Genomic DNA, 14,321 nt, shown 5'->3' with positions numbered 1-14,321 from the left:
GGGATGGGTTCCAAACTTTGTATGAGGGAAGTATAAGCACAAAAGTGTATAAATCTGTAACTGTACCCTCACGGTGATTCTCTAATTAAAAATAAATAAATTTAAAAAAAAAAATAAAAAAAAAATGCAGTGAGCACCCTCAACAGTAGAATGACAACAGCAGAAGACAGAATCAGTGAGCTTGAAGATGAGCTTAGAAAGCATATAGGGAACAACAAACAATGGGAAAAGACCTCAAAATAACTGTAGGGGGAATCAGAGACATAGGGGATGAACTCAAGAGGAACAACATACGAATCATTGGAATACCAGGAAGACAGGTAACCCTGATGAAGTAGCAACAGTTAAAGATATCATTACTGAGAAGTTCCCAGAGCTGGAAAATGCAGGCCTCCAGGTCCAAGGAGACTGAAGGGTACCAGATAAAAGAAACCCGAATACAAATACTCCAAGACATATCATAATCAGAATGACAGATACCACAGATAGAGACATAATACTGCAAGCAGCAAGATCAAAGAAGAAATTCACATACAAAGGAGCACCCCTTAGATTTACAGACTTATCAGAAGAAACCCTTCGAGCCCGAAGACAATGGTGGGATGTAGTGAAAAAACTCAATGAAATGAAGGTCTCACCAAGAATACTCTATCTGGCTAAACTCTCACTCAAACGTGAAGGAATGACACACCATTTCATGGATAAACAATAGCTCAGGAATTTCATAGACTCAAAGCCAACCTTAAAAGAAGGACTAAAGGGGCTACTGTTACACAAGACTGACACCTACAAGCACAACAAGCCTCTACAGAAAGATGGCACAAAATCCCATGACAATAATCTCTCTCAAGGGCAATGGTATAAATGCACTAATTAAGAGACACAGAGAGGCAAAATGGATTGAGAAACTAAACCCAACATTCTGCTGCCTACGAGAAACACGTCTGAACAATCAGAGCAAACACAGACTCAAAGAGAAAGGATGGAAAACAATCCTTCAATCAAACAACTCTCTCAAAAAGGCAGGGGTGGCCATACTAGTATCCAACAACATGGATTTCAGGATGAAAAAGATTAGAAGGGACAGGAGGGCATTTTTTAATAATCATGGGATATGTACCTCAGGAAGAAATCACACTCCTAAGCATATATTCACCCAATGAGGGACCAGCAAAATACTAAAGATAACTTCTAATAGATTTCAAAGAGGACATTGGTAGCAACACAGTGGTAGTTGGAGACTTCAACACCGCCTTACCACCTCTGGATATATCAAGAAGATTAAAACTCAACAAAGAGGTACTGGCTTTGAAGGAAGAAATGGAAGAGATAGATGTATACAGGGCTGTACATCCCCCCAAAAAAACAGAATACGCATTCTTTTCCAGTGCACATGGAACATTTTCCAGAATAAACCACATGCTAGGCCACAAAACATACCTCAACAGAGTCAGGAAGATAAAAATTGTATCAACTGTCTTCTCAGATCACGATGCACTGAAGATAGAAGTCAATCATGCACAGATGCATGGAAATTAAACAAACAACTGGAAATTAAACAACTCAATGTTGAACAAAAAGTGGGTCATGAAGGAAATCAAGGAAGAAATCAAAAGATACCTGGAAACAAATAAAGAATGAAGATACGAGCTAACAGAACTTGTGAAACACAGCTAAAGCTGTGTTATGGGGAAAATTTATAGTTGTGCTAGCATTTATCAGGAAGGAAGAAAGGGCCCACATAAATAACTTGAACTTACAGCTCAAAATCTTAGAAAAGGACCAACAAAAGGAGCCCAAACCAGGCAGGAGGAAAGAAATAATACAACTTAGAGCAGAAATTAATGACACGGAAACCCAAAAAAATCCAAAAGATCAATGAAACGAAGAGCTGGTTCTTTGAAAAAATAAACAAGATTGATAAACCACTAGCAAGACTTATAAAAGGAAAATAGAGAGAACCCTAATAAACTGAATCAGAAATGAAAAATGGGACATCACTGCAGAAACCAAAGAAATTTAAAAGATCATCAGAGACTACTTTGAAATTACATATGCCATGTAAAAAGAGAACCTAGAAGAAATGGATAAATTACAAGATTCCTATAAACAACCAAGGCTGAGTCAAGAAGGTTTGGAATACCTGAATTGACCAATCACTATCAAGTTGAAACAGTAATCAAAAGTCTTCCCCAAAACAAAAGCCCACATCCAAATGGATTCACTAGCGAATTCTTCCAAACACTTAAAGAAGTGTTTGGAAATACTTTTGCCAGTACTTCTGAAGGTTTTCCAGGAAATTGAAACCAAAACACTCTCAAACAGTTTCTATGAGCATATATCACCCTAATATCAAAAGCAAATAGAGACACCACAAAAAAAGAAAATTACAGGCCGATATCCCTGATGAATGTGAATGTGAAGATCCTGAACAAAATATTAGAAAATAGAATCTAACAACTCATCAAAAGGATCATATACCATGCCCAAGTGGGATTCATGCCAGGGATGCAAGGATGGTTTATTATTCTCAAATCAATCAACATAATCCATCATATCAATAAAGTGGCAGAGAGTCTCTTGCCCACATGCCTGGCTGTCTTCCCCAGGGCCCCTTGGAGGGGATGGGCTCCAGCTTCCATCCCAGCCCCGAGCAGAGCTACCGGTGGCCGAAGACTACAAGAACTTAGCCACAGCCATGCTTGCGGTCCCTCTCCACACTTTCGGACAGGCCTCACACATGAAGGTACTGGCAGAGGAACCCAGGTGTGTGTAATCCCAACATCCAGAGACTTAAAAGCAAGCTCTCAGAAGCTTGATATCTTGTAGCCTACTTCTCCCTCTGGGAGAAACTGGCAATCTTCTAAGAGTTTTCTGCCCACAGGGACAGCCTTGCAAGCTTCCCATAGTGTATTCATATGCTAAATCTAGTAACAAGCTGGATCTCATTCCCCTGACCCTGAAAGAGCCTCCAGTGCGACATCATTGGGAGGGCCAAGCCAAGAGAAACTTCTAGGATCTCTGGGAAAGGACGAATGGTGAGGTTACTGAACCCGCTCGAGAAATCGACGATTAACAGGGATTTCGTGATCAATAAAAACAGATAAAACCCATAGGATCATATCAATGGATGCAGATAAAGCATCTGCCAATTTCCAATACCCTTTTATGATGACAACTCTCACCAAAATGGGTATTGAAGTAACTTTACTCAATATAGTCAAAGCCATGTATCACAAGCCCAAGGCTAGCAATGGGGAAAAAAACTAAAAGCCTTCCCCTAAGATCAGGGTCAAGACAAGGATGACCACTTCTATTCAATATAGTACTGGAAGTACTTGCCATAGCAGTTAGGCAAGAAAAAGATATATTAAGGGCACCCAGATAGTAAAGGAAGAAATAAAGCTCTCATTTGCAGATGACATAATAATACACTTAGAGAACCCTAAAGATTCTACCAAGAAGCTCCAAGAAATAGACTTGTATAGTAAAGTTGCAGGCTGAAAACTCAATATCCAAAAGTCCATTACTTTTCTATATGCAAATAATGAGAGAGAAGAAAGAGATATGAAAATTCAATCCTGTTCACAATCATGCCTCAGAAAATCAAGTACGTTGGAATCAGCTTAACTTAAGAGGTTAAGCGCCTGTACCAAAAAAACTACAAAATGTTACTTCAGGAAATTAAAGAGGACACGAGGAAGTGGAAATACATCCCCTACTCATGGATTGGGAGAACTAACCTTGCAAAATGGCCATACTCCCCAAAGCATTATGCAGATTCAATGTGATATCTATTAGGGTACCCATGACGTTCTTCAAAGAAATGGATCGAACACTCCTAAAATTCAGATGGAACAACAAACTCCCACGAAGAGCTAAAGCAATTCTTGGGCAAAAAAAGAGGGCATCACCTTCCCCAACCTCAAACTGTACTACAAAGCAGTAATAATTAATAATGCATGGTATTGGAAAAAAGACAGATCGACAGACCAATGGATTGAATATCCTAACACAGACCCTCAAATACTTAATCATCTAATCCTTGATAAGGGAGCAAGAAATATAAAGTGGAGCAAGGAAATCCTCTTTAACAAATGGTGCTGGTGCTGGCAAAACTGGACAGCTATGTTTAAAAAAGTGGGCTCAGACCTCTACCTAACTCCATGCACAAAAGTCAGATCAAAATTGAATAAAGACCTCCACATAAGGCCAGAATCCATAAAGTGCACTGAAGAAAAGGTCGGCAAAACCCTCCACGACGTTGAAGCTAAAGATATCTTCAAAGCCAAAACGTCACTGACCAGTGGAAACAGAGATAAACAAATGGAACTATCTTTGACTAAGAAGTTTCTGTACCTCAAAAGAAACAGTGACCAGTATACAAAGGCAGTCTCCAGAATGGGAAAGGATATTCACTCAATACCCATCTGATAAGGGGTTAATATCAAGGATATACAAGGCAGTGGTTAAACTCTACAAGAAGAAAACATCTAACCTCATCAAAAATGGGTGATGAAATGAACAGAAACTTTCTCAAAGAAAAAATCTGAATGACCAAAAGGCACATGATAAAATGCTCTTCATCACTAATCATCAGTGAGATGCAGATCAAAACAATGAGATATCATCTCACACCACAGAGACTGGTACTAAAAAGAACAAATCAGTGGTTTGCCATGGATGTGGGGAAAAGGGGATTCTCCCTCACTGCTGGTGGGAATGCCGACTGGTTCAGCCTTTTTGGAAAACAATTTGGACTTTTCTCAAAAAACTAGAAATTGAGCTCCCATTTGACCTAGCAATATCACTTCTGAGAATATATCCTGGAGATGCAAAAAAGTACAGTAGAAATGACATCTGCACTTGTATGTTCATTGCAGCACTTTGACAATAGTGAAAATCTGGGAAAAAAACCAAGTGCCGCAGAACAGATGACTGGTTAAAGAAATTTTGGCACATATACACAATGGAATACTATGCAGCTGTTAGAAAAGTTGAAGTCATGAAATTTGCGTGCAAGTGGATCAACATGGAGAATATCATGCCAAGTGAAATGAATCATAGAGAGAAAGAGACAGACATAGAATGACTGCACTCATTTGTGAAATATAAAGTAATATCAAGGGAGACTAACACCCAAGGATAATAAAGATATGACTCAGAGGGATTGCTCCATGGCTTGGAAGCTGGCCTCACATGCTGAGAGAAAAGGCAGCCTGGATAGAGAAGAGACCACTAAGTGAATGATGCTTGGAGGGCTCACCCGGGATGGGAGATGCCTCCTGAAAGTAGACTATGACCAAACATGATGGCCACTTACACCCTGCATTGCCAACCATAGCACCCAAAAGGGGAGAGAGAGAGAGAGAGAGAGAGAGAGAGAGAGAGAGAGAGAGAGAGAGAGAGAGAGAGTAAAAGGAAATGTGCATGCCACAAAGGCAGGTGGAAAGGGGATAGTTTGGTGGTAGCAGGAGGGAGACTAGGAACATTGGTGGTGGAGAATGGGCACTGCTGGAGTGATGGATACTCATTTTGTGACTCATTTTGTGACTTATAAAAGTTTGTAAGTCTGTAACTGTATATCCTGGTAATTCATTAAAGAATTTAAAAAATTAAAAAATAGATATGAACGTAGTAATGTCTTCACACTGATGCTAGTGTGTCCTTGTGGTTTAGGGTTTCAAGGACAAACTGACATCAGGTGGGACCAATTCCTGGCATACGGGTATCCTCCTATAGAACAGGACAGAGAGGATTGGGTCCCTGGTGTTCCTGGCATGTTTCTGCTCTGTGCAGACTTTAAGACTTAGAAATCTTCATTCTCCCAGGCAGTGAAAGCCATACCAATAGATTCTCTTGAATATCTGAGACTCTCATTAGCTCAGACTTTAAAATTGAAGGAGGAGATGTTCCCATGTACCTCACAGACCCAGACACTGTCCTTTGAGCTTTTGATTTGCTTTGCAGTCCAGAGCACCCAGGAGGTAGAACTAAAGCTCCAGTCTACCTCCCCGTCCCTCAGCTTCACAGAATATGCTGAATATTCTGTGCAATTCTCCGTGAAACGTAAGTTGTAACATGTCTTCTTAACTATTTGGAAGATAAATAGGCAAGAAGGAACTACATAATGATATTTCAGGAGTTTCTGCAAAACAGAAAATGAAAGGATTGTGGTTTTCTACACAATCCAGTTACCAGTATGAGACAGCCTGTGCTTTACAAAGAAGTGCATCTTGGAAAAAGTCTGTCTGGACTCATTAGAGAGGCTTTTTTTAAAATTTTTTTTTAATTGAATCACCATGTGGAAAGTTACAAAACTTTCAGGTTTAAGTCTCAGTTATACAATGCTTGAACACCCATCCCTTCACCAGTGCACCTATTCCACCACCAAGAATCACAGTATACCTCCCCCCAACCCCCCACACCTCCCCAGCCCCCCACCCCACCTGTGTAGCTGATAAATTTCACTTTACTTTCACTTTACTTTTATTACATTCAATATTTCAACAAAAAACTCACTATTATTGTTTGGAATTTCTCCCCCCAAAGTCAGACCTGCTGAAAAGGAAGCATTTGATAATTTGTTTTCCATTGCTGAGAAAGAAGAGATATAGGTTGAGCGGCCGCAATAGTGACTGCACGGTTTTGGATTTCTGTATTCTAGTATTTTAGTAACTAAGTCCAGAGGAATTTCTGCCAGAAATTGCATCATTGCAAGCTTGTACCTCTCTGCTACTTTATATTCCACATATGAGTTCAATCTTTCTATGTCTGTCTCTTTCTTTCTGACTCATTTCACTCAACATGATACTTTCCATGTTGATCCACTTATATGCAAATTTCATGACTTCATCTTTTCTGACAGCTACATACTATTCCATTGTAGATGTACCAAAATTTCTTTAACCAGTCATCTGGTTTTGGGCACTCTTGTTTTTTCCAGATTTTGGCTATTATAAACAGTGCTGCAATGAACATAGAAATGCAGATGTCATTTCTACTATACCTTTTTGCCTCTCCGGGATATATTCCCAGGAGTGGTGTTGCTGGGTCAAATGGAAGTTCAATTTCTAATTTTTTGAGAATCGTCCATATAGTTTTCCAAAAGGGCTGAACCAATTGGCATTCCCACCAGCAGTGAAGGAGAGTCCCTTTCTCCCCACATCCATGCAACACCGGTTTCTTTTGTTTTTTGGGATGTGGGCCGGTGTCTGTGGAGTGAGATGGTATCTCATTGTTGTTTTGATCTACATCTCCCTAATGATTAGTGATGTAGAGCATTTTCTCATGTGCCTCTCAGCCATTCGGATTTCTTCTTTGGGGAAGTTTCTGTTCATTTCATCACCCCATTTTTTGATCGGGTTGGCAGTTTTCTTCTTGTGGAGTTCAACCAGTGCATTGTATATTCTTGATATCAACCCTTTATCAGATGGGTACTGCGTAAATATCCTTTCCCATTCTGTAGATTGTCTTTGCATTTTGGTCACTGTTTCTTTTGAGGTGCAGAAGCTTCTTAGTTTGAGATAGTCCCATTTATTTATCTCTGTTTTCACTTGCTTGGTCAGTGGCATGTCATCTTTGAAGATACCGTTGACTTCAATGTCGTGGAGGGTTTTTCAAACCTTGTCTTCAATGTACCTTAGGGATTCTGGTCTGATGTTGAGGTCTTTAATCCATTTTGATCTGACTTTTGTACATGGTGATAGGTGGATATCTAAGCCCATTTTTTTTTGCATATAGCTGTCCAGTTTTGCCAGCACAATTTGTTAAACATGCTTTCCTTGCTCCACTTCACATTTCTTGCTCTCTTATCAAAGATTAGATGATCATGTATTTGGGGGGGGGGGGGGGTCAGAGTATTCAACCCTGTTCCATTGGTCTGCAGCTCTGCCTTTGTTCCAGTACCATGCTGTTTTAATTACTACCAATTTTATGTGAAATTTGGAGGGATGGTGGGAGTGGGGAGCAGCTATATTTAATTGCAAAGTCTAAATAGTAAGGATTTCATTTTGTGCCCAAGTAATTAAAAGGAATATCATGTCTCACTCAAGTGAGAGAAGGAATCCCAAGTTCTGACCTCTGTTGATGGTCAAAAATCAGGGATGCTGTCTCGTTTGCCAAGGCATCAAAAATCAGATGGGCCGGTCATGTAATGCGATTCAGAGACGACCGCTGGACTAGAGCTGGATTCCATGAGACGTCAGAAGACCTCGTGGCTGCCCACCAACTAGATGGTCAGATTTCTTTGTCAAATCCCTGAATGAACGATTTGAGGGTCTTCCTGTTCCTGGAGCAAGCAGATATCATTGGGCTGCACTAGCACGCAACAGGGACAAATGGAGATGTTACTGGCACCCAATCGAGCAAATCGAAGATCAACGGGACTACAAGTGATACAAGTGAATTAAAAGACTTCATAAAGCAACTGAGTTAATATTGTTTTATGTAAAAAACTAAGGCACGCCAACGGCCATGTGCACTCACGGGCTCTCTGGGAGGCTCTGTCTCATCGCCCGCATTCAGTGCTCTGGAACAGCTGTGTGTGGCTGTTGCTCAAGGGCAGGCGACGGAGGAAGAAAGAAGGCCAAGCTGGTTGCTGATTAGTTACCGTTTATTCAATCCTCCATCCTTCCGCACTCCTGGCTCCATCCTCTCTCTGGATCTACTGCAGTGTGGATTCTCCTTCACTCATCTCTCCCCCTCCTTGTCTCTCTTCACCTTGCCCTCTTGGCTACACACAGCCAGGTAGCAAAATCAACATAAGAAAGCCCTTCCTGAGGGCTGGGCATTCCAAGGCCCTTCCTGACTGCCAGCAGGCAAAATACCTCTTAAGGTTTTTCTCCTTTCCTTAGTCCAAGAACTTATTCACATCTGAATACTAGTTATTTTTGTATGGACATAGCAAGAGATATGTTGAGGCTTGTAAGGAAGCTCTCCTGGGAACATCTTGCCACACTCAGACTACAGCACTCAGACCAGATTAGTCATTCATAACCCTAGCAGGGTCTGAATCTAGTTATCACTGTTTGGATCATGACAGCATTTGTCCATGATCAAGCTCTTAACTTATAGTTAAGCATTAGGCACTTTGGCCAGGCCCATCTCGATGCCAGAGTAGCACACAACTCACCTCTTGCCCTGGGTCTGTCCCCTCCCTCATAGGGACCCTGCTTTTGGGGGTGCTAGGAAGTAAGGGCACCTGAGGCTTAGCTGAGAGAACAGATGCCCAGGAGGAAAGTATCATGTAGATTCAAATGACTCCCAGGTTACAAAAGCATAGCACTTGCTAAGTCTTCCTGTGTTTATACAAAAAGGACATTGCTCTGAATAAACTATGCAAAGGACTCAAGGAGAAGAGAAAAACATTATTCACAAGTCAACAGAACACTAAGAAAGAAGCTACAAATAAACACAGAGGAATGGGAGCACTGTGACAGGAGTAACCCAATAAACCTAATAAGCGGTTTGGGCCGTGTAGCAACAAAATATAGGGTTAATGTTTTTCTAACTTGCTTAGTTGCTTTCTGTACCTAAGCTACACAACAAAGACCTGTTTCAAGAAATGAAACTGCCCGGACATCTGGTAATGTTCCAGGAAACGCATGGACATCTGGTGAAATTTATTCTAGCAAAACAGAATGTCACTGACCCTCCTTAATCACGAAAAATAAGAATGTTGATCAAAGTAACTTTGTTTACTAAGGTGTATAAAAAGGACCTGGACTGTGTACACGGGGCTCTCTTTCTCTATCTCTAACCCTCCTCTGTGTAGGAGTGAGATCCAAGTGAGAGCCCCAGCATGCTGGCCTGAATAAATCCCCTTGCAGTTGCAGAAAGAGCACTCTCGGTTTTGTTCCTCCACGCCTCCCCTGGGCAGAGATCTGCTCAACCCTAACACTAAACTACCTGGGGCTATGTTATCCTACAGTTTTAGTTCATTTGAATATAACCAAACTACTTAATTAGTAGCAGAGCTACCATTTTTTATTTATTTTATTGAATCACCAAGTGGAAAGTTACAAAGTTCTCTGGCTTATATCTCAGTTACACAATGTTCAAACACTCATCCCTTCACCAGTGCCCATATTCCACCACCAATAAAAACAAAAACAAAAGCAAAAACAGAACAAACAAACAAACAAAAAAAGAAAACAGTATACATCCCACCCCTCACCCCCCCAACCCACCCCGTACGTGAGTGATAATTTCACTTCCTTTTCTCTTTACCTTGATTACATTCCAGATTTCAACACATAACTCACTATTGTTGTTAGAGTTTCAAAACAGACTCACTATTTTTGTTGGAATTTATCCCCTAAGAATACAGCTCTATTAACAGGGAAATATTTGATAATAAGTTTTCCACTGATGAGAATGAAGAGATAAAATGTCGGTTTACAATTTCTGTATTATAGTAATTAAGTCCGCGAAGATTTAAGTTTGAAAATGAATCATTTCCCTTCCTGGAACAGCATGTAGCCAAAGTTAGTTCACAGTCTCCATACATGGGTGCAAGCACTTGCTGGAACCCCAATTCCTAAAGCTGTCTCTGGTTCCCGCTCATTCCACATCCACCGGCTCTGCAGAGGCATGGGCACCCGGGCCGAAAACCCGACCGGCCGGAGCCGAGCACCGGCCCCGGCTGCGGCTGGCCCTGTATCCCGCGGCTGTTTCAAGTTCAAAGCACATATTTTTTTTTCTCATTTTAAATATGTATATTATTTAAAATGGTAGCTCTGGATAACATAAGTATTGGTACAACAAGTGAAAAACCCATTGGTTCAAGCATTTCACTGAAAACTTGAACTTTCTGACTTTTATATGTAGAAGTTACTAGAACAGAATAAAAGAACATTAAAGCACCCTCTGTTAGGAAATGTTAGGAAATCCCCTTGGATGGATTTTTAAACATCTCATGGGTTTTGGGAGCAGCTAGAAAAGATGTTTCTCTGTAAGTCTCCCCACTCCATTCTTTTCTGTGCAAACACAGCTCTCTCTTTGATGGGCCTGATGACCTAGTGCACATGGCAAGCACACAACAATAGATAAGATAGATTAATTTAATGCAAAGTCTAAAGGTAAAGATAGTTCCCTTCCCCACTCCACCCCATCCCCTAATCTAATCTTTATTCTATTACTTTGTATACATTTTCAGATAAGATTGTGCCCATCCCAGGTCAGCACTCTACCTGTTCTCATTTTCATTTTGTTTTTTTTTTTAATTTAACCTTTTATTAAATCACCATGTGGAAAGTTACAAAGTTCTCAGGTTTATGTCTCAGTTATACAATATTCAAACACCCATCCCTTCACCAGTGCCCATATTCCACCACCAAAACCCCACTATACCTCCCGCCCCACCCCCTACCCCCTACTATATTACTAATGAATTTCACTTCATTTTCTCTTTACTTTGATTACATTCCATATTTCACTACAAAACTCACTATAGTTGTTGGAGTTTCCACCCAAATGAGACAGACCTACTACCAAGGAAGCATTTGATAATTAGTTTTCCATTGCTGGAAATGAAGAAATATGTAGCCCCACTGCTACAAGTACATAACTCTTCTTTTTTTTTTCTTTTTCCTTTTCCCTTTTTTTGTTTTTCCCATCATCCCCCTTCCCGCGCCTCATAGTATGGTGTATGCCACGCTGCGTCGGCCAGCATGGGGCTTTTGCTTAGTTCACAGTCCAGAGAGGTGGCTGCTACATTAAAAACCTTCAATATTTCAACAAAAACTTACTGTTATTATTTGGAGTTTCCCCCCCCAAGTCAGATCTGTTCAAAAGGAACCATTTCACATTGCTGACAATTATAAATGTTAAATGTTTTGGATTTCTGTATAAAGTCCAGGGGAAATTCTGCCAGAAATTGCATAGCCCAGCTCACAGTCCCAGTGCATTGCTGTTCTGGGGACATGGTTGGGAGCACTTGCTGGGTTCAGAAGTCATCCATCTGGCTCCGGATGTTGGGCGTACAGCAGCAGAGCGGCCGTGCGAACGCATGGCCACCCGGTTCGAATCCTAGCGGAGCGCGGGCCGGAGCCGGTGCCAGCCCCAGCCCGCGACTTCCCAAGTGTCCCGCTGTTCAAGTTCAAAACACATTTTTTTTTTTGAAAACCCTTTCTTGGGATTCTGCAGACAAGCCAATTTGCTTGAGGACATAGTTTTTCAGTTTCTAAATCCTGGAGTGTTGCCAGGAAAGTACTTTTTTAGGATCTGAGGAATAGCACAGCAGGTAGTTCTCACCTTGAACTCTACAAACCTGGGTTTGATGCCTGGAACCTGAGTTAGACTCCTGGCACCCTATGGACCTTCGAGCACCAGCAATGATCCTTGAGTGCTGAGACGGGAATGAGTCCTGAGCATAGCTGGGTGTGACCCCAAAATAAAACAAAACAAAAATTCTGTTCTCTCTACCACCTGTGTGCCTTGTCCAACCATGGAGTCGGACTCTCATGATTGCAATTGAAAAGCTTTTATTTTTTATTTATTTATTTATTTATTTATTTATTTATTTATTTATTTATTTGTTTGTTTTTTGCCTTTTGGGTCACACCTGGCAATGCACAAGGGTCAGTCCTGGCTCTGCATTCAGGAATTACTTCTGGCGGTACTCAGGGGACCATATAGGATGCTGGGAATCGAACCCAGGTCGGCCGCGTGCAAGGCAAAGGCCCTACCCACTGTGCTATGGCTCCAGCCCCCTGGAAAGCTTTTATTTTTGTCTAGGCAAATGTCACAGTTGCCTAGACATTCTGTGACAATTTGATTCACTGGGTCTGGGCTGTTTCTAGAAGTTGTGCATTACATCTTATGACACTTGATTTGAAATCACTGGGTCTGGGCTATTTCTAGAAGTTCTGCATTTCTAACAAGTCCCAGGCAGGTTGCTGGTGGTAGAGTTTTTGGCAGCTTCCAGCTGCTATGCCTGCAGGGTAGTGAAAGGGACAGATCCCACAATCCCTCAGGGGTCCTGGCCCAAAAGTGGGGGTGGGGAGATTTGTTTTGGGTGAGAATGGGGATATTAATAAAGAACCTGCTCTGCAGCATATTTTCTTGTGTTGTCCCCACCCCCCATTTTTCATCCTCCGGAACACATACCTTCCCCCCATGCCAGCCTTCACCTAGTTGAGGAATGCAGGGACAGGAAAGGATGTGGACCATTCACCTCTAACAGAAAAATTACTCAAAATTCTTCCAAACTCAAAGGACAATGCACCCTAAAAGCCCAATTATTCTGTGCTTAGAATTGGAAATAGGCAGAAGAAGCACCAGAGCAACTCTGAAAGTGACCAAACAGACTTCCTGATCTTGACAGGTCAAGCATGTTCTTGATTTTGTTTTTGTTTTGTTTTTTAGAAAAAAGAATCAGGTGAAGAGTGATGGTTTTCTGAACAAGCTTCTGTATGTGTAGACATTAAAGTCTTCCCAGGCTGACTGAAGATTTGGACCTAAGACCTGCTTGATCTGCTTGATCTGCACGACACCAGAGCTATTCGCTACCCCTGAGTTTGGGGGAGCACAGTTCTCAGGATGGGGAGAGGTTATTGATTTTTTTTTCCAAGAAAATGAGTGAGTCCTGCTATCCACCCAGGGTTTTTGGTTCATTGACAGTTCTCCAGGACAAAAGGAATTTCAGGAGACGACAAAGAGTGAAGTCAATAGCTTTCTTTAGGGTATGTAGGAAGAGATGAGTCCTGGAAACTGAAGTTAAGAAGAGTGTGGCCATCTGGAAAGTTGTGTGCAGGGGCTGTTATTGCAGAATGATTACACAGGCATTTCCGAGCTGCTGTGATGCAGGGTTTGGGTGACACTGCATTTTAGCAAAGATATTATTAAGAAAAAGACACTGAGGTCTCCATTCAGTCTTTATATTCCACTGAATCCTCTCCTGAAGGATAAACACTTCTTTGAGTTGGGACTGGAGTCTTCAGTCTGGATCTGAAGGCTGGAAGTAGGAATTCCTTTCAGCTGGTATATTGATTTTATGACTCATCATTCCCGCAAGCCACTGTAGCCCACAAGCCACCCCTAACGTGGTCTTGGTGGGAAAGCACAGGGATAACTGAATTGAAAAGAGGAGCTTTATTGGTAGTACATTCACTTGGGGGTTGGGGGGTGGAGGGGGGAGATATACACCAGCACCAGGTGGAGTTTAGGGTCAAAGAGAAGGAGTAGCAGTTCTGGTTTAATGAAGTGACATGACTTTTTAGAGATATTCTGAAGCTTTTCAGGAAACATATATTTTAACTTGTGAGACCAGTGAGCACATGCAGTTGAGGAAAACTTCAAACATTTCATGTACAGATTAT

The sequence above is a fragment of the Sorex araneus genome, chromosome 10, assembly GCF_027595985.1.
Source record: "Sorex araneus isolate mSorAra2 chromosome 10, mSorAra2.pri, whole genome shotgun sequence".
NCBI classification, from domain to species: Eukaryota; Metazoa; Chordata; class Mammalia; order Eulipotyphla; family Soricidae; genus Sorex; species Sorex araneus.
This window is presented reverse-complemented; position numbering follows the sequence as displayed.